Source organism: Stegostoma tigrinum, chromosome 6, assembly GCF_030684315.1.
Source record: "Stegostoma tigrinum isolate sSteTig4 chromosome 6, sSteTig4.hap1, whole genome shotgun sequence".
Lineage (NCBI taxonomy): Eukaryota > Metazoa > Chordata > Chondrichthyes > Orectolobiformes > Stegostomatidae > Stegostoma > Stegostoma tigrinum.
In genome coordinates, this window is record NC_081359.1 from 63,859,954 (window position 1) to 63,881,338 (window position 21,385).

General features: G+C 40.3%; 1 protein-coding gene and 1 non-coding gene across 2 annotated transcripts in view; both read left to right on the forward strand.

Moving 5' to 3' along the window:
• The window catches only part of LOC125453120 (PC3-like endoprotease variant B), a 1,374,573-nt gene that overhangs the window by 1,116,408 nt on the left and 236,780 nt on the right, over positions 1-21,385 (forward strand). The window lies entirely within an intron of this gene.
• LOC125453733 (U6 spliceosomal RNA) lies at positions 8,165-8,266 on the forward strand. The gene has a single exon (XR_007247840.2). It is a non-coding gene; the product is annotated as a U6 spliceosomal RNA (small nuclear RNA).

A 21,385-nucleotide genomic window follows, 5' to 3' on the forward strand; every position in this document is an offset into this window, starting at 1 on the left:
GGTCAGGAACAAAGGCAAACAGGCCTCAAGGATACAAACTTTGTTTGCCACACTGGTTCCTCATTTTAGCAGAGATGGGATCATGACAAGCTGGTTTGCTTCCCCTCACTCAGTGGGTAGCTAATCTGTTCCCTGTTTGCATTCAGTTAAAGGAGGCCAATAGAATTTTCTAATTGGCTACCAGTTTCCCATCCACTAGGGGTCACTTTAGGTACCTGGAAATGAGCATGTGGGGAAAGGTCAAAGGGGCCAGGCAGCGCTAGAAGCCCTCCCTACCTACTTGTGTATAAAGCAGCTGTATGCTGCCCTGTACAGGAGTTACATCCACCCACCATCCACAGTAGCAGCCTGGCTGCAAAAATCATTTTTAAATTAAACTTTTTAAAAGATTATTGAGCGGACACTTGCAGTTTGAAGCAATCATTGTGCGCTAGGCCTTTTGAGCTAAAACACCTCTGATTGGCTCTCCAGCTTCAGGAACTAAGCCACCATCATTAGTCAGACAGGGAACTTATGCACATACCAATGAAGGGGACATTACCATGACTGACTGTTTTACCCCAGTTATCATGACCTGCAAAACAGTCCTCCGTCCTGTTTCCCATGCCTGAATCACAGAGACCAATCAGCCCATCTAGTTCATTCTAATCATGTGCAGAATCGTGCAAACAGTGCCATTCGCCCACTTTTGCTCCATAGCTCTGCATAAATTACCTGGTTCCTTCTGAAATCATTGGTAGTGTCTGCTTTCACTTTTCTCATATACTTCACTTACCGTCCATTATTCGCTGCAAAGTTGAGTTCTCCCTCGCATAGCCCCTGCGTGTCTCTCACAAATCTTCATATTTATTTACCTGATCATTGTATCATTAGCTAACAGGAGAAGGTTTTGTTTATCTATCTTATTTACACCCATCTTACTCTTTTACACGTGTCTCAAATTTCTCAACTCCTTTGCTCCAAAGAAAATGGAACTTCTGCGACCTAAAGTTTGGTAAAATCCCTCAGATGGAATTGCTGTGTATCACACCATTCCCAGAAGTGTAACAAGAAGTTAGCATTGTTGTATGGGGTTGTCGCCTTCTATCCACTGCAAAGTCACTGCGAATGATAAAGACTACCAAAATCAATCTATTTTAGTTTAGGAAACTTCAAGGCGGCTTGGTCTGTTATCAGAAAGGAAAACTACTTCCTGGTCTAATGAGAGGAATATCTTGTAGTTGAGAAGGAGTGATTTATTGCATGTTAGTTGCAGCTATATTGATATTGAGGAGGGCCAGATGTCAGGTCTCATCCATTTGAGATCTTAAGATGCTCTGCCCACAAGAACATGTGACATCATCCTATTTGGTGTTGCTTATGGGCACTCTTCAGTGTAAAATCGTTCGGTTAATTTCAAATCTATATGTATCTCCCTGCAAGCATGTACTGTCTCATAATGAATAATATACATTTAAGTACATAATTATATTTAACACTTCCATATCTCCCTACCATTTTATGATTTCACAAATTCATCCAATCTGGTGGTCCCACAGTTCTCCAGACACCCATTCTTATTGAGCTTGGAAGACTGTTATATCACTGGGCAGAAAACTGTTGATTTCAATCCTTTTCCGGAGAGTCTGAGATCTGTAGGTTACTTTAACTGGAAATAGGGAAATTTCTCCTTTGCCATTTTCTGAATACCTGAAACAGGTTTTTGCAATATTTTCAATTGTTGAGCGTTGGAAGTGGTGGCTTCCATGAGTTGCAGGCATCAGATTTCAGTCTGTATCAGCAGATCTTTAATTCTCAATCTGCCTGTAGATTTATGCTGAAACATGAAAACTTGCTGACTGTGGTTGAGACATTTGACTTCACCCTCAGCGATTATTTTACTGGTGAAACCAACATGTTCACTTCCTTGATTCTTCTTTTAAGACTTGCTTGGCATGATTTCTATAACAGCAACTGAGGATTCTTCCTGTTAAGAGAAGAAAGCCAATAATTGTGTTTAAACTTGCCTCATCTTTGTCACCTTAGTATCTAAAACCAGATATAGGTTTTTCAGGCTCAATTGAGGTATTCTGTTCATTAGCCATCATGCTGCTTGTTTTTCATCACGAACCTTGCTGGTTCTTGCAGGCTGAGCACAATTCAGTGTTGAAGCAGTGGGAAACATTTGTGCCAATACTGTATAGTCACAGGTTCCCATCTTATTCAGAGTACAAAACAAATTTCGTATGCCAACATAACTAATCTCAGTTGATCCATTCTTTTATATTTTGGTTGTGCCATAAGTCTAGGGAGCCCGATGAACTCTTCCATCTGACCTTTGACTGCTTGTTTGTCAACCAGCTGCTCCTTGACTGTCCTTACCATAACTTTGTATTATTTAACTCCGTATGCCATTTGAAGATATTTGTGGTTGAGTTGTGCATTTGGTTGTGAAGTGCTCATGAGTGTTCTTCAGTTTGGCATCCCTTATATTGTAAATTTGCTTGTCACACATCTTTATTTGAAACAATTGTAGCTCCTGAACCTTATTATCATTTGTTAAAATAGGTTTCTTAGCCAAGACTCACTGATCATATGGTAACACTTATACTGGTGTTGAATTTAAAATACATGAGATGACCATCCACGTAACCATCCAAGGTCTAGATCTCTTACTTATCCCATTAACACTTCTAACATTTACTTCTGTTGCAGAATTTTCCGTCTTATTAATCTTTTTGTGTGGGTAGCTTTTATAAAATTGTGACCCATTGGGTACATTTTCTGAAAGTGATCCTCCTGGTTACAGATAAAGCATTTACTTTAAATACCTGGCCACGAGCTGTGTCTGTGAGGTGTTTTTGCTCCATAGAGCTGATAAATGGTGCTTGTCCTACTCACATCTTTTCTCCAGTGTGTTTATGTGGTCTTGTATCTTAAGACTTAAAGACTCTACTGATCTTCTGTGCAAATATCGATCATCTGTTCAGATTGATCTGAGTTTTTCCATACATTTGTTCCATTCACCATCTGAATAGCTTTCTCTAGTCAAAACTTTGTTGGACAAAAATAAATCTGACAAATGTGTGATAGCAATTCCTAAAACTATTCTGCTTTGTATATATTTTGACTAGAAATCACCATTGTTACAATCCCCACTAATGTGTAGGGACTAATGAAATTATCAATTGTTTCCCCTGTCTGCTGAATGCTTTGATTAAATCTTGCTCTATCAATCATTAAGTTAGTTACAAGGTTGAAGTAATCATCAAAGACTTTCAGAACTCATCAAAAGTGCCTGACAGCATCCCATGGGCATCCAATTTTCTTCTCTTGACTGACCATTCCCAGCAACCCCACCATTACCCAGCATACCCTTTTCCCACCAACCCCTCTGTGCTCCTGACCCCACAACACATGGCATCCCTCACTGTCGTTGCTGATTGAACCTTGTTGTCTAGAACCTTCATCCAGCGTGCCACTTTTATGCTCCTCTCCGTTGTGCAGTGTAGTTCAAAAAGTAAAACCGCGGGGCAGGCACAACTGCACAAACTGGACTCTTGCATGTCACCTTTAAAGCAAAATGAAGTGAGAGTTGTGAAGTTCTCTTGCACTGTTGACTTGACCTTGAAGATAGGAGGTCATTTTAAAAAGAGGCCTTATGCTAATACACATTCATAGCATGCAATGATATTACAGTAGTGACTTGCCACAAGCCAGTATGAGGCCCAACATACCACTTATATCATCTCTGCAATTTAATCCATTGCCAGGAGATCAAAATTCTGGCTCCTACCTCAGTTAATCACACTGCACAACCCATGTTCAGCTCATGCATGCTCCATAAATACAGCCCCCTGCCCCATACCACCTACTACATCCCTGGAAATAATCTGGTTACTTTCTTCTGCACCTACTCAAAGGCCCTCGTATGCTTAGTAAAATATAGTGACTAAAACTGGACAGAATTCTAACTGTAGCATAAGAAGACCTTTACCACGACGCCACAAGAGCCTATATAATGTCCCTACTTCTGAACCAGAAATGCTGAAGACCGACCTGCTCTGTGGCTACTTATTAACATCGCTGAACAATTTGATTGGAAAATATCTATAAAGATTCAGAACACCTTCCCTACTTCTCGTTACCTTTTTTTTTCCCCTGCAGCACAGATCCCATATGCTTCACTGACTAATTACAAGCATTCACGAACATCACTCATAAACTGATGGACATAAACTGGTGTCATGTGATTTCTGACCTTGTCCACCCAATCCAACACCGGCACCTCCACATCATCAGTATCCTTTAGGGAAGGGAGACTTTGGTTCTTAGCTGGTCTAGCCTGTATGTGACTTAAGACACACACCAACATGGTTTCCTCTTAATTATCTTCTAAAATGGCCTAGCAAGCCATTCAGTTGTAATAATTGCAAAAAAAAATCAAAAAATAAATGGAAAGAGATGGGGAGATAGCATTAACCTAGGCACCGGAAATGACAATGATAAATACAGCCCTTGTTGGCCCTGCACAGTCGTCCTTACTAACATCTAGTCAATCAACAGCCTGACACAGTCATACACCTGGAACCATATCTTACAAAAAAAACTTCCTCGACCCACAATCCCTGGGTATGTCCTGCCCCACCAGCAGGATAGGCCCAGTGGAGGTGGCAGCACAGTGGTGTACAATTAGGAAGGAGTTTCTGTCGGAATTCTCAACATTAATTCCATGTAGTATCATGGCAGCAGGTCAAACATGGACAAGGAAATCTTTTGCTGATTACCACGCACCATCCTCCGTTGCCTGCTGACTGTGCTATTGAATGTTGAACACCAATTGGAGGGAGCACAAATGGTGACAAGAGTGCAGAATGTGCTCTCAATCACGTCACCAAGAGTGGCTCGGCATCAGCACTAGTGGTTGAGCTGGTTGAGTCCTGAAGAACATTTCTGCAAGTCCGGGTTTGCAGTCTACTTGGTCAATGATGAGATGATGTTTCCCCTCATGAGAGTGTCCATGACCAGATAGCATAGCGTCAGAGTAAAGAGGAGCCAATTTAAGACTCAGATGAGGAAGAATTTCTCTTCTCAGAAGTTTGGGTGTCATTGGAATCTGTATCGCAGCGAGTGGGGACGGAGTCCTTGTATATATTTAAAGCTGAGATAGATTTTTGATCAGTAGAGGAATCGTGGTTTTCAGATGAAGGGCAAGCAAGTAGTATGAGGAATGTTGGATCAACCATGATCCTACTGAATGGCAGAACAGGCTTGAGGAGCCAAACAGCCTACTCCTGTTTCTATTTCTTACAATCTTATGGCAGCAGGTGGTGAGGTATCCAACAAGAGGCAAAACTACTTGACCTCATTCCCACGAATTTACTGAGCATGGATGTATCTATAACTGTATTGGTAGGAGTGACCGCTGCACAATTCTTGTGGAGACAAAGTCCCGCCTTCAAATTGACAGTACAATCAATCGTGTTGTGTGGCACTATCACCGTGCCAAAGGGTACAGACTTTGAACAGATCCAGCAACGCAAGACTGGGCGTCCACGAGGCACTGTGGGCCATCAACAGCAGCAGAATTGTCCACCAACACAATCTGTAACCTCATGACCCAGCATAATTCCCACTCAACCATTGCCATCAAGCCAGGGGATCAACTCTGGTTCACTGGAGTGCAGGACAGCATGCCAGGAGCAGCACCAGGCATACCTGAAAAATAAGGTGTCAACCTGGTAAAGATACAAAACAGGACTACTTGCTTGTCAAGTCAACATAAGTAGCAAACTACGAACTAAGCAATCTTTTCAGAAATGGCCAGATCCAGGCTCTGCAGTCCTGCCAAAACCACATACGAATGATGGTGGATAACTAAATATTTCACTAGATGAAGATCCCACAAATATCCCCATCCCAATGATGGAAGAACTCAGCACATCAGTGCAACAGATTAGGCTGAAACCTGCACAGTTGTCAACAAAAAAGAATCTAAACATCGTCACTTGACATTTAAGAGTGTTACCATCACTGAATCCAGAATTATTACCAACCCGGGAATTACTATTGACAGGAAATGGACTAGCCATATAAATACAATCGTTACAAGAGGAGATCAAAGGCTAAGAATCCTAAAGCATGTAACTCACCTTCTCACTCTCCAAATATGGTCCAAAATCTGCAAGACAACAGTCAGTAGTATGATGGAATGCTTTCATTTTGCCTGGATATATGCAGCGCCAATAACACACAAGAAACTTCACACTACCCAGGACAAAGCAATCTGCTTGATTGGCATTACATCCACAAGCATCCACTTCCTCCACCACTGACACTGAAGCAGCAGTGTGAACTATGTACAAGATGCAGAGCAGAAATTCACCAAGGCATCACCTTTCAAACCCACAAGAACAAACATTAAGAGGAGAGGATACATGGGAACACCATGACCTGCAGGATCCCTTCCAAGCCACACACCGTCCTGACTTGGAAATATGTTGCTGTTCTTCCAATGAATCAAATTCCTGGAATTTTCTCCCTAATGGCATCATGGATCTACTGCACATAGCAGTGGTTCAAGACAGCAGCTCACAACAACCTTATCAAAGGCAATCAGGAATCAGCAATAAATGTTGGTCCAGTCAGTGATGCCCACATCCCATTAATGAATAAAATAAACTACAGCCTCAGTATTGTGATAATGGGAACTGCAGATGCTGGAGAATCCAAGACAATAAAATGTGAGGCTGGATGAACACAGCAGGCCCAGCAGCATCTTAGGAGCACAAAAGCTGACGTTTTGGGCCTAGACACTTCATCAGAGATGGGGATGGGGTGAGGGTTCTGGAATAAATAGGGAGAGAGGGGGAGGCGGACCGAAGATGGAGAGAAAAGAAGATAGGTGGAGAGGAGAGTATAGGTGGGGAGGTGGGGAGGGGATAGGTCAATCCAGGGAAGACGGACAGGTCAAGGAGGTGGGATGAGGTTAGTAGGTAGGAGATGGAGGTGCGGCTTGGGGTGGGAGGAGGGGATGGGTGAGAGGAAGAACAGGTTAGGGAAGCAGAGACAGGTTGGACTGGTTTTGGGATGCAGTGGGTGGAGGGGAAGAGCTGGGCTGGTTGTGTGGTGCAGTGGGGGGAGGGGATGAACTGGGCTGGTTTTGGGATGCGGTGGGGGAAGGGGAGATTTTGAAGCTGGTGAAGTCCACATTGATACCATTGGGCTGCAGGGTTCCCAAGCGGAATATGAGTTGCTGTTCCTGCAACCTTCGGGTGGCATCATCGTGGCACTGCAGGAGGCCCATGATGGACATGTCATCTAAAGAATGGGAGGGGGAGTGGAAATGGTTTGCGACTGGGAGGTGCAGTTGTTTATTGCAAACCGAGCGGAGGTGTTCTGCAAAGCGGTCCCCAAGCCTCCACTTGGTTTCCCCAATGTAGAGGAAGCCACACCGGGTACAATGGATGCAGTATACCACATTGGCAGATGTGCAGGTAAACCTCTGCTTAATATGGAAAGTCATCTTGGGGCCTGGGATAGGAGTGAGGGAGGAGGTGTGGGGGCAGCTGTAGCATTTCCTGCGGTTGCAGGGCAAGGTGCCGGGTGTGGTGGGGTTGGAGGGCAGTGTTGAGCGAACAAGGGAGTCACGGAGAGAGTGGTCTCTCCCGAAAGCAGACAAGGGTGGGGATGGAAAAATGTCTTGGGTGGTGGGGTCGGATTGTAGTGCCCCTGAGATGCTGCTGGGCCTGCTGTGTTCATCCAGCCTCACATTTTATTGTCTTACAGCCTCAGTATATTTTGCCTCCCTTAATGATCCCAAGCACATGCATCCCTCGGTCCCTCTTTCTCTATGAACACTTCAGAATTATGATATTGAGTCAGGAATGTTTCTCCCCATCCCCTTTTGCTAAAATGTATCATGCCTCATCTCTCTGTTAAATTATACCTGTCACATGTCTGCTCGTTCTGCAAGTGTTTTTCCTGTAATAATCAATTGGTGTCATTTTCAGTGTTATTAAACCTCCAAGTTGGTATAATTGGCAAATATTGCCAATTTACTCTGTATTACAATACTCAAATCTTATTTTTTTTTAAAAAAGCCAGCCTGACAGTGACCCTTGGAAAACGCCACTGTCTACTATTCTCCAATCAGAAAAATAGGCACTTAAGTTGTCTTAAGTCAATTTTTATCCAAGGTATTCACTAAAATTGGAACAATACGAGAAGATTAGCATGGCTGCTGCACAAAAATGACATGCAAATTCATGAAGCATTCCACAAAAAACTTACTCTCCTATTCTTTGAACTTCAGTTTTGTTTTCTGGTCTTTTATGCGATCTTTCCCAGATGTTTTATTGAAATTGTTTAATTGAAATTATGAACGGTAGCCACCGCATTCCCTTGTCAACCTTTACTGTTACTTAATGAAATGTTTCGATTTGATTAATCAAACAAGATACCTCTTTTACGAATCCATGTTGACTCTCCTTAATTAATTCAAAACTTTCCAAGGGCTGTTTTCTTTTCCCTTGATTTTTGTTTCTGAATATTTATCCACCACCAACCTGTAGTTACAAGCACTGTTGTGTGCATTTTTCCTGAGCAAGTATGCGCAGCAACTGTCAATGCACCACATAGCACGATATTTTACAAAGGGAAATTAATTATTTGAACATCGCAGTTCTAGAAGTGGAGAGATTTTTAACATTAATGATTAGATTTATTTTATTTATGGTAATCGATGCTGAAAATTAAATGTCTTACAACTAGATAAAGTATGAAAATATGAAAATTGAGAGTCACATTTCACATTGGAAAATAGTGTAGAGTTGAACAGCTGACAGGATAGGAGGATACTAAGAATACCTTTCGGGAGGCCAACTACTATAGTACATACCATTACCTCAATTTCAGTAAAGATCGGGGTCAAACAAGATTGCACCATTGCACACGTTTTCTTCTCTGTTTTCATTGCTGTGAACATGCACCTCACCATCAGTAAATTACTGTCATATGTGAAGATCATCTATAGAATAGACAGGAATCTTAACCTATGCCACCTCAATCCAAAACCAAAATCACACCAATTTTAGTCATTGAGCTTCAGGGTGAATATTGTGCTTGTGAGCAAGCTCACTCAGAAACTGAGCTCCAGGTCATTGTTGAAGCCTCCTCCCAATCATGTGAGAAAATGGGACTTTCACTAAACACCCAGAAAGTCAAGGCCCTTGTTTGACCAACTCCCACAGCATAACATCTCTCCATATTGTTTCAAATCAATGGATTCATTCTGCAAAATGTGGACCTTTCTTGACAAAGGTAAATATGAGTAACAAAATTCATCACTATCTCCAACAATGCCAAATTAGCATTTGACTGACTGAGGAAAATGTTATTTGAGGACCAGGCTCTCAAACCTGAGACCAATATCGAGAGTTTTGGACAACCTACAGCTTGTAGCTCGAAGCCAACCTAAAGAAAGATCAGCAGTGCCTTCACAACCCTTTCAATCTCCTATATCGGGAAGGGTAATAAATAGCAGCACTCTCTCCCAAGCCTACATGCCCAGTATCAAGGTACTTATTACTCAGAATGAGCTCCACTTGGTGGGAAGATCAGTTACTTGCCCAACACCAGAGATCTGAAGCAAATGCGCTACGTAAAGTTCAGTTGTGTCTGAACCCTCCCAAAATGATACATGGAATGCTTTAGGAATATTCTCAAACATCTGTGGAAAAAGTCAAATGTCACTGGACTTTATCCACCACCAACCTATAGTTACCAACGCTGTGTTGTATCCTTTTCTAAATAAGTATATGCAGCAACTGTCAATACACCAAGATATTGTACAAAGGAGAATTAATTATTTGAAGATCACAGTTCTAGGAAAGGAGACATTTTAAATATGAAAGGTTAGATTTGTTTTATTTGTAGCCATTGAAGCTAAAAATTAAATGTCTTGCATCTGCAAAAAATACCAAAATGCCTTATGAACACTTGACAAATATTGCCAATTGACTCTATGTTCCAACTTCCAAATCATTTTTTAACGATGCTGCTCCTAACACTGGCCCTTGGAGAATACACTGTCAACCATCCTACAGTCAGAAAAATAAGCACTTAATTTGTCTTGCTGTTATCTGCTTTTAAGTCAATTTTTATCCAAGACAAACACACATACAGGGAAGAATAGCATGGCCCCAACACAAAAATGACATGGGAATTCATGAAGCATTTCACAAAAAAAAGACTTACTCTCCAGTTCCTTGAACATCAGTTTTGTGGCTTATGAACAATTAAAATGGAGAACGTTTACTTGGGAAGGTGTTGAACACACTGAGAACTTTATCGAGCACACACCATTACAAATTCACAGTATCACAGAGAATGCTAAATCTTCCAAACAACTTATCCAACTGATCCTCCAATCACCAACACACATGTAAGCAGTGCTCTTTTCAGTCACCTGACAAGAACCCATTGAATTAGAATGGAAGCTAATCATTCCCAATGGTGAGGCAATGGCCCAGTATTATTCTCACTAGAATATTAATCCAGAAGCTCAGCTAATGTCCTGGGGTTAACAAAGTGTGAAGCTGGATGAACACAGCAGGCCAAGAGCATCTCAGGAGCACAGAAGCTGATGTTTCGGGCCTAGGCCCTTCATCAGAGACATGTTCTGGGGACCTGGGTTTGAATCTCACAATGGCAGATGGAATTAAGGATCTACTGATGTCCATCAAACTGTTGTGGATTGTCAAAGGAAAAAAAAAATCTGGCTCACTTGTGTCATTCAGGGAAGGACATCTATCTTCCTCACCTGGTTGGGCTTACATGTGACTCTCAACTGCCTGCTGGGAGGTTAGGTATGGGTAATAAATGCTGGCCTAACCAGAGATGCCCACATCCTGTGAATGATTTTTTTTTAAAAAAAATTCCTAAAGGACTGTCTAAGATGATGAAGAAGTCACCTGAATCACCAGTTGCTGATGTTGGGGGCGACAACTTTTAAATGTCTGTATCAGTTCTTTTGATTATTAATCTATGTCCCTTTATCAGCAGGGATTTAACAGTTACTTTTAAATCATGTTGATATAAATTTGTGAGTTGAAGGAGATAAATTCAGAAAGTGATACATCTGGAGGGGGAATCATTTGCATTTATGCTGCAAACAATGATCAGCTGACAGCTCACTACAGCTTCCCAAATGACAACAAATCATAGTTTTACTTTTTATTCATTCATGGGATGTGGGCTTCACTGACTGAGCTAATATTTATTTCCTATCCTAGTTGCCCTTGAGAAAGAACAAACTTCTTGAACTGATGCAATCCATTTGCTATAGGTAGACTCACAATACTATTAGGAAGCAAGTTCCAGGATTTTGCCCCAGCAAAACTGAAGGAACAGTGATGTATTTCCAAAATAGCTTGGAGAGGAACTTGCAGGTGGTGGTGCTCCCATGTGTCTACTGCTGTATCTAGATTGTAGTGTCTGGGGGCTTTGGAACATGCTGTCCAAGGATCTTTGGTGAATTTCTGCACTGTGTAGTATAAACGGAACATCAGTGATGGAGGGACTAACTGTTTGTGAATGTGGAGCCAGTCAAGTAGGCCGCTTTGTCCTGGGTGGTGTCAAGCTTTTTGAGTGTTACTGAAGCGGTATTCATTCAGACAAACGGGGCGTATTTCCATCACACCCTTGATTTGTGTCTTGTAGATGGTGGACAGGAAAGTTGGTGACAGGGCTACTGATTTTATAGAGGGGGCAATTGAAAGATGTTGCCACACAAGCTTTTCAGGATATGGGTAAACAGGAGGAGCCTTAAAAAAAAGTGATCTCTTTTATGATGTTACTCAGTGACTTGCTGTTAGAATTCCAAGCCAAATTTCTACCCTTCAGAAGAACAGCAGTAGAAGGGATTGACAGCAAATACATCTGGTTTCTCAGTTGCTTCAATGTAGTGAACAGTTGGCTCTTTTGCAAGGGTGAAGCAAAGGAAATTCAGAGCTGTTTGTTTGAGTGAGGGTGTGTTGGTAGGCTTCCAAATCTGGTTTGCCTTTAGACATTCTTGATAGTGATAGTTTTGTTGCTCCCTTCAGATTAGAGGTCATATAAGCCTGATTGTAGAATCTCCTTAACTCACTCAGCAAACTAAAAATTGGTATGTATGCATGGAAGGCTTGAGATCATGAATATGAATTTTATCATGTTCCGTGGGCAATCCTAGATTTATTTTTTATAAAAGGTGGAATCAAATTTAATCAGAAGGAACTGTTGTGGATCTTTATCTCACAATTTTGAACAGTTTCATGACAGAAATTCATTCCTTCGCTACTGCTATGCATTAAGCACATCTCTCAAAGTCTTTGAAGAAATAGTATTACCTCAGAAACCTAAATTGCAATTCCAACACAGCAAAACATTGTTGTTTGGATGCTTGGAAAATAGGTAGCCACATGGATCAAGTAACACAGGCTGCAGAAATACCTCTGCTTCAAGTCAGGTTTCTGTTCCTTTCTGTGACCATTTCTTCATGTTTTGGGTAAATATTACTACAGTGCATATTATCTCCTCATGCAGCAGTTTCTGGCAAGAAAGTGATGATTGTACTCATTAGCTAAAGGATATCGGCTCTGGTCCAATGAACAGATCTGTCTGCTGATTTCAGCTACAAAATAGCGCTGGGATTCACAAGCTTAACATTGTGGGTGTGAAAATAATAAAACTGAACTCCATCTTTAGCCTAGTTGCTATGGATGCAGTTAGAGGTCATAGTGGCAGCTGCTAACTAGTTGCCATTTTGCCAGATGCTCCCCTCCTGCTCTGTGTTTTCTTGCACCCTTTCTAAAGGTTTCATGGTATTTAATTCCTCCTACTTATTTGGCATATGTACCTATTGAAAGGCATGATGCGATTCCTCTTACATGGAGATTTACTGTCAGGGATGATGGCCATTTTGGTGCTCCCTTGAGATCAGGGATTTTTACAAGGCTGACTTTAAAACCCGTTTTTAAACTTGTTTAGCAACAAAAACAAGTTTGGTGTGTACACAAGGAAATCTCTCCTTGCCTCCAATAAGAATTTTATTGTGCTGCCTGCTGATAGTCCTGAACATAATAAAACAACTGGAAGTGAAATTAAAGCAGCAGGATAGTTGTAGATGTTTATGTGAAATGAACAGTTCATCAAAACGAAATGTCCCTCAGATTTCTAATAATTATTTGCAAATCTTAAGTACATTTTATGGTCGCATTTAGTCAAATTGATATCACAGTTAGAAGCAAAATAAAAAAGAATAACAGGATAGCTTTGAAAGTATTTATATCATGTAAGAATTTGTTCATGGTAGAAAGTGAAACATATTTTGGTATATTAAGACAATTGTGTGTTAGATTTAATGTCTGGGGGTAGACTGGGAGTTAGAGTCCTCATTTGATGCAACCAATTATATATTTAATGCATCTCCAGCATTTTCATTCAAAAACCTGGCACTCATTTAATGTAAATAACTCAATTATTCCAAAGCAGGGTTTTCATGCAGGTTTTGATTATGAACAGCATGTTTAGAATCTCTGAAATTCACTTCCGTAATGTGCATAACAAGGTTTGTAATTCTTGAAAATATGATGCTTTTAAAAGTATCAAGAAAATTGAATCATTGACTGAACTTCTCCTTGATGGAATATTCTTTTGATCTTTTTCTTTAAATATGAGAGAACTTAGGCACAGGTTGTACTTGATGAGAAGCAATCCCAGTGCTGTGACCTGCAGAATCAGTATTTGGCTCTCATGTCACAGAATAAGAAGAAACATTACAAGATTTTTTTGTGGATAATCTTGATTTATACGGCATATTTCAACATAAGTTTATTCCAGAGGAAGGAAAACAAGAGGTGGCCGATAGTGGCATCAAGAGGTGGATTTTGAGACTTTTTTTTTTGGAAATACTGTTTGAAATGGAAGGATGCAGAGAACGTTCAAGAGGACTGTGTGGGATATTAGAAACTTCGGCACCAATAGTGTAGCAAAGGACGTGATGCATGAAACATCGTAATTTGAAGACACATGCCTGCGGGAAAGAAGCAATGGTAATGGAGTACAAGACCATGGAGAGGTTTTCAGATGAGCATAAGGATTTTAGATGTTACATTGCAGAATAGCCGCACAGTTAGGTTGGTGAGAACTGGATTGAATGATGAATGAAAAATGGGTTTGGGAAGAGAGAACATTTGTGAATATAAGGATTCTTGGTGATGCATTTTGTACAAGTTTGGAAGTTAGCACTGAGTCCAAGAGATTGCCAGGATGGTTTACAGCCTTATAATGCTCAGGGAAATCGCTGAAGTTTGTCCTAAATATTTGCATTAGATATAGTATTTCTGGGCATATTAACTTTTGTCTCCTCAATATTTATCCTCTTAAATTTATTTCTTCAGAAAGGATTCCTTTCTGGTTAGATCAACATTTGTTGCCTACTCTTAAATGCTGTTAAAAGGTGGGGTGAGCTGACTTCTTGAAATGTTGCAGCCTCATGTGATGCACATGCAAGCACAGCACATTTAGGAAGGGAATTCTAGGCTTTTAAGGCCAGTGACAGTGAAATAATGGTGTCATAGTTCCCTATAAAGAGGGCATGCATGGCTTGTAAGGGAGCTTGCAAGTGTTAGTATTCCCTTGCAAACTGCTACCCTTGTCTTTCTAGGTGGTCACGGGTTTGAAAGCTGTTATTGGAGGCGGCTTGGCAAATCACTGCAGAGCATCTTGTAAATGGTGCAGACTTTTGCCATTGTGTGTCTGTGATGAAGGGAGCGAATGATTAAGGTGATGGCTGTATGCCAATCATGTGGGCTGCTTTGTCCTGGATGGTGTCAAGTTTCATGAATGTTAAGAGCTGAACTCATCTAGGTGGAATATCCCATCACAATCCCAATTTATGTCTTGTAGATAGTGGGCAGTCTGTGAGGAATTAGGATCCAACTTAGTCTCCACAAAACTCCTAGCCTCTGGCCCCACCATGTAATGACACATTCATATGGTGAGTCTAGTTCAGTTTCTCCAGGTTGTTGATATTTGGAGTTTCAGTGATGGTAATGCTTTTGAATGTCAAGGTTAAATCCTGTCTTGTTGGAGATGATTATTGTCTGGCACTTAATGTAGCACAAATGTTACTTGCCACTAATCAGCCCATAGCTACTCAGCTCTGTATCTGGGGAAGGTGGGGGAGTCACAAACAATGCTGAACAGTGTACAATAATCAGTGGTCACCCCCATTTCTGACCTTATGATGGAGGGAAGGTCATGGGTGAAGCTGCTGAAAATGGTCTGGAATGAACTAAAATGAGCAATTCATTCCACAATGTCCTGGGATTGTGATGTTTGGCTTCCAGTAACCACAATCATGTTCTTTTGTGCCAGGTACGACTCCCACTAACAAAGATTTTTCTCTCTAATATGGGGAATGACCCACTAACATGGGGATGACCTACTACCCATGTAAAATATTACTGAGGGACAGCATGTAGATGAGAAGGAAAAGGGGCCAAAAATAGATCCTCAGTGTACATTAAGGATGACCACATGAAGACTGAAGGAGAAAAAAATATTGGAAGTGCACGGAGATAACAATGTGTGGAGCTGGATGAACGCAGCAGGCCAAGCAGCATCACAGGAGCACAAAAACTGACGGAAGGGTCTAGGCCCAAAACGTCAGCTTTTGTGCTCCTGAGATGCTGCTTGGCCTGCTGTGTTCATCCAGCTCCACACTTTGTTATCTCAGATTCTCCAGCATCTGCAGTTCCCATTATCACTGATACAATCTTGGAAGTGCACTAGCTGTGTTGAAACAGATACATGTTCAAACCATCAAAGAGCACTTTGCACAGAATAGTAGATGTAATGGATGCAACTGTCAAAAAGACATATAAAAGCAAAATTCTGTGGATTCTGGAATCTGAAGTAACATAAACAAAGGGCTGGAGAAACTCAGCAGGTGGTAGCATCTGTTGTGAGTGAAACAGAGTTAATGTTTCAAGTCCAGTATGACTTCTTCTGAAAACTGCACTTGGTTTTCCCTCTATCTACAGATGCTGCTGGACCTGCTGAGTTTTTCCAGCATTTCCTGTAAAAAGACATTTTGGCTGAAGAATAATAATGTGATACTGACATTTATGACAGCAGGTTTAGTGCAGTTGGTGGTGTGGAAATTTGAGTAAAAGGACAGCTAACCAGAGAGTGAGGGACTAGTAAGCCTGGAGTTTTCAGGTGACAAAGACCTTGGAAAGGAAAATGAGGTGTGAGGAGATAGTGTTAATAGGCCTTTTTAAAGATTAGTTTTTAAGATGATGCTTTAGGTGGTTGAATCAAAGGTGGGGTATTAGAGATCAGTATGATGATGTTTCAAAAAAGAGAATAGTAAGTTAAAGCAAAAGGACCAAAAACTCATCATGTTGCATGCCATAAGTAGTAGGATACTGAGGGAGCATAATCTAACTTTCATGGAGGAAATGATTTTCGAGGATACAGCAAGTGATGGTACAAAAGCTTCTAACTGATGGGAGTATCTGAGGGGTTTTGGTGACTGATAAACTTGCAGCTGCACAATTGTTTAAACTGCTGGGACAGCACATCAAAGTAAACAGCTCAAAGGACATTGTGGGTTAACAGCATTGGGGATGAATCTATGCTGGCACTTTTATTGTTTATCTTAAGCTATCCATGGCTCTTCCACTAAAGTTATGGCAGACAACTGAGACAATCCCTGTGGAAATTCATCCACTGGATTTAGATGATATATTCAATTTCCCTCTTCCACCTCTGTGTAACTGAAGCAGTTTGAAGAAAATGAAGGACATGCTATTGTAACCAATCCTTCAAATGTTTTGCTTATGACCATATTAAGAACAGTACTCAAATGCTAATTTTGGTTACTGAGATTGCTTTTGCAAAAGTCAAATAAAGTTCTGAGGCCATAACTGTTTAATTCTAAGGGATTCTTTTTTGAATCAGAAAGAGTCATTGCTTGAATTCTGCAAGGCCTATGCTTTTTTTAAATTTCAATGTTAGGTAGAAATACCCAGAGTGTTTTGCACTATTCAGAAGTAATATTCATTGGGATTGCAATTACTGATGTGACAATTATATTTTATGTTAGTAAAAATATTTTAAATGTTGCAGTTACCAATTCACTTGCAGGAAATACTGATTACCGCTGTGCAATGTCCAGTCAATACTCACATTTGCATTTTAGGAAAATGGCAATGTTGAGCTGTGATTAAATGCTGAAAATTTTTCAGTTGATCTGAGTAGTCATAGAGGATCGATCTTAACGGCTTCTGTTTATTCCTTTAATCAGAATTTATTTTCCTTTTCCTTTATTTACTGTTGATATTGTGCAGCTGATTGCAGAGAAATGACTTTTTTACAATTTACTGTAGCACTGCACACTAAGCAAACAAAAGGTGCTGATGAAACACTCAGAACCCATTATTATGTAAATTGCGGCTGCCTGACACTGATTCCATCTCCAGCCACCATAATCTGGTCCAGTCCTATTCACTGACAATAATTTTCGTGATTACAGACTTTGAAAGTGACCAGAAATGTGGATTAGCTGTTACATTTATCTGCTTTTAGTACTTGACCCGAAATTGGAGTTTGAAGGTTGTATATAATCAAAACAAAAATATCACAGCTTTGTCTGTGCATGGGTCAATAAATATGAGTCACATCTAAGGAAAAAATTTCACTCAGATCGTTTAAATGGCGTCTCCAAGTGGATGTGCGAAGAGCAGATGTTTTGTTTCACTAAACACCATAGCTGTATCAGCCGTCAGTGACTGTTAGAGATATGTCACCTGTAGGAGCCATACCAACACCAGAAGGGACAGCAAAATGATTGTTATGTCGTTTGTAAATTTATGGCTGGATTTCAGATAATTTTGGATTCTTGTATTGTTGAAAGCTGTATTGCAAAAAGAGGGCAAACTTCTTTGCTGTTCAGTCGGCAGTTTATACATTTTCAGTGAGTTGTATTTTCATTTCAAATAAAGTTAGTTGGAAAGCAGGAAGAATCCTATCATTTTTGTCAGTAAAAGTGCTTACATAGGTTAGTAATGCAGCAGTTTTTCGATCTGACTTGTGAAATGTTTGTCAGTAATGTTCCATGAAGGTGTTAGTGGAGATGTACAATTTTGGTGAAGGTGCAAAATGGGTTAGTAGCACAATTCTGTACAATTGCAGCATTAAAAGGAGGCCATTCAGTTTGCAGTGATTGTCAGACCTATCCAGTAAATCCCATTCCTGTCATAGCATCTTGCTAAGGTAAAAAAAACACTTTTGATTATTCTGCAAATAATTCAAATCTGAGAGTTTTTGCACGTTAACAACACTATTCATGATTTGAACATCTGTGTCAAATATCCCCTGTCATGAACAAGGAAGGGTCACTCGACCCAAAACCTTAACTCTGATTTCCAGCCGTAGATGCTACCAGACCTGCTGATATTTTCCAGCAATTCTCTGTTGTTGTTTTGATTTACAGCACCACAATCCTTTCAGTTTTTATTTCGTATTTCACTCTTTGCCACATCTCTTCTTGAAGAAGTTCAGCACCTCTCTGTGACAGGATTCCATTCCAATCTTATTTTATTGTCCACTGACATTAACTTCACTTTCACTCCTTGACTAAGTATTAACTAAAACTCAGTTCCACAATCACATCACATTGCTCGGTGACGACTTCTGGCTCAGACTCAACCCACATGGATTCCAACTCAAGTTTCATCCCTCTTTCTTTGAATCCACCCAGGATCACAGGTATCTCTGTGATGTTCCACATTCCACAGACAGCTGTTCTCTCCGCAACCTGAGATCTACACTCAGTGCCAAACATCATCATATGTATACTCTCGACCTTGAATTCTGAGGAAGGGTCACTCGACCCAAACATTAACTCTGATTTCCCTCCATAGATGCTTCCAGACCTGCTGATATTTTCTAGTAATCTCTGTTTTTGTTTCTGATTTACAGCATCCACAGTTTTTTTGGGTTTTTATTCCCTAATATTATGTATGCTAAGGAGAACACAGCCCCTTCCTTGCTCCACGACTTCGCCGTTAATTGAAACTCCTCATCGTGGGAGATATTTTTCTATTCCCCTGCTCTGATATGTTGTAACGCACCTCTAAAGCAGGTAGGGCTTGAACCTGGTTGCCTCATGGTAGAATTGATTGGATTAATTTTCTTATGCGCCCTCTCCAAAGCTTTTTGTACCGGATCTAGTGAGATCACCCAGTCAATTTTCTTTAACAATGAAGTCAATGGAAAGAATAATCAGGTGTCAAGTACGATGGCTGCCAATTGGCTACCATTTTTATTACATCATCATCAAAGTAAGATCTCTCTCTAGCACCCTGAAAGGTTCATAGCAAAAAAAATTGTTTTCTATCTTTTTCTCTCAACTGGTGAAGATTTATTTGTAATCTATTCTGCAGCCCAGAAATTTGTCCATTCATGGCATGTGAGTGTTACAGCTTTTATTGCCCATTTCTAATCGCCATTGAGAAGATCGTGGTGAGTTGCCCTCTTGGACTGTTGCAGTCCCTGTGGCATAGCGACACTCATAGTGCTATTAAGAAGTTCCATGCTTTGGCCTAGCCGACACTGAACAAATGGCAGTGTAATTCCAATTCAGGAAGGTTTGGAGCGGGACTTGCAGGTGGCAGTGTTCCCATTGTAACTGCTGCCCATGTGCCTCAACACATGAATGATAATAAAATGATGAACAGTATCACAAGTGAACCTGATCCGTTCTTGCTTAATGTCAGATAGTAAGAAAGAGCAATCAGGAGTGAGGTCTGCAGAAATCTTTATTTCTGCTCCATAACCTCATGGCAACATTGCCAACTATAGTGTATTAATTGTCGTTTTGTCTCACACTGATTAAGTTCTCATCAAGGACTTGTAATCCTCGATGGCTCGGTCTGATGTTATAGGTTTTATCATCAAGTCATTGGGAAAATCCCCAAGTTTCAGATTTGTGGGACAGTGTATTTCAAAATGTACAAGGCGCAAATGTGTATCACAAGTTAAAAGTTATGCTGTTGTATTAAATTCTGGTGTGTGCATAGCATTTGAATTTACCTTGCTGGAACGAAACTAACTTATCATTAAATACACTGATTCCTCAGGCAGCTGTCAAAGCCAATGAACTAAGAAAGTTATAATTACTTAAGTGGGTTTGACGAAGATCAGAAAGATGATTGTGCCACATTAAATAACAATTGTAACTTTAATGATATGTTGAGCTAGAACTCAACAGACTTCAACAATTTTGTACACTACAGTGTACGTTTCTAATTACTCAAGTTGTTTCCTGTTCCCTGCTAAGATACAATGTTCTCAAATTCTGTGCAATAGTTTTGTGGAGAGCTTTGCTACGCTGTGTGCAGCTGCGTGGTCATTGATAAATTAGCTGTAAATTGCTGGTTAATTGCAGATTGATAACAACATTCTATATTCACTAATTCCAGGCATTTACTTTGAACTCAAACTTCCAGAACTATTTGCTACTGATGAAATCCAACTGTGATCCTGATATTTTTTAACATGAGGAAACAGGGTAGAGTAACCCTTTCCATGAGGCAAGACCTGAACACACTGAATGTGCAATAACTCATGGATATTTGAGCATTTTTAACAAGCACAAGCACATGCATAATTAGTCCACATTATAGCTACATAATAACAGCAAGAGAATGATGCTGAAATGATTCATCTTGAAGTAATGTCATTGTAAACCACTATAATGAAACTTCTTTTATGAACGAAATATGTCAACAAGCTCCCTATCCACAATCGGATCAGCCATGATCTGACCAAATCTGACCGAACTTTTATGTTTCAGAAAATATTTATTTTGACTACTTTTTGATAGTAAAATTCTATCATAGCTAATGCTGTGCCTCTGTGGCTGGGGCGCATTCAGTTTTGGTTTGACTCTTAGGTTCGTTACTTGAGCATCAGCAAACCATTAACAAGTTGAGTCTTTTCTTAAAAGCCAAACACCCAAGCCCTCATTACAGCTGAATAGAAACTTTCACGAATCAATTGTGTACATAACAATCCATTACCATGGTGGTAACCTGTTGTTTGATGATTTCAGAAGAGAAGAGGACTTTTTTTTAAAGTTTGTGCACTGAAGCAACTGTTACAAAGTCAATGTCAATTTTGCTGCAAAAGGAATTGAGCTTCTGAACTGTGTATTTGATTTGTTATATCGTTATAACTAAAAATGATGAAAATAACCAGAAACTAATTTTGTTTGTTTTAGTTACAACAATAAAGATGAAAATTCATCAATCCTCAACCAGCAGCGGAAACTGCAGTTGAAGGAGGAATATTC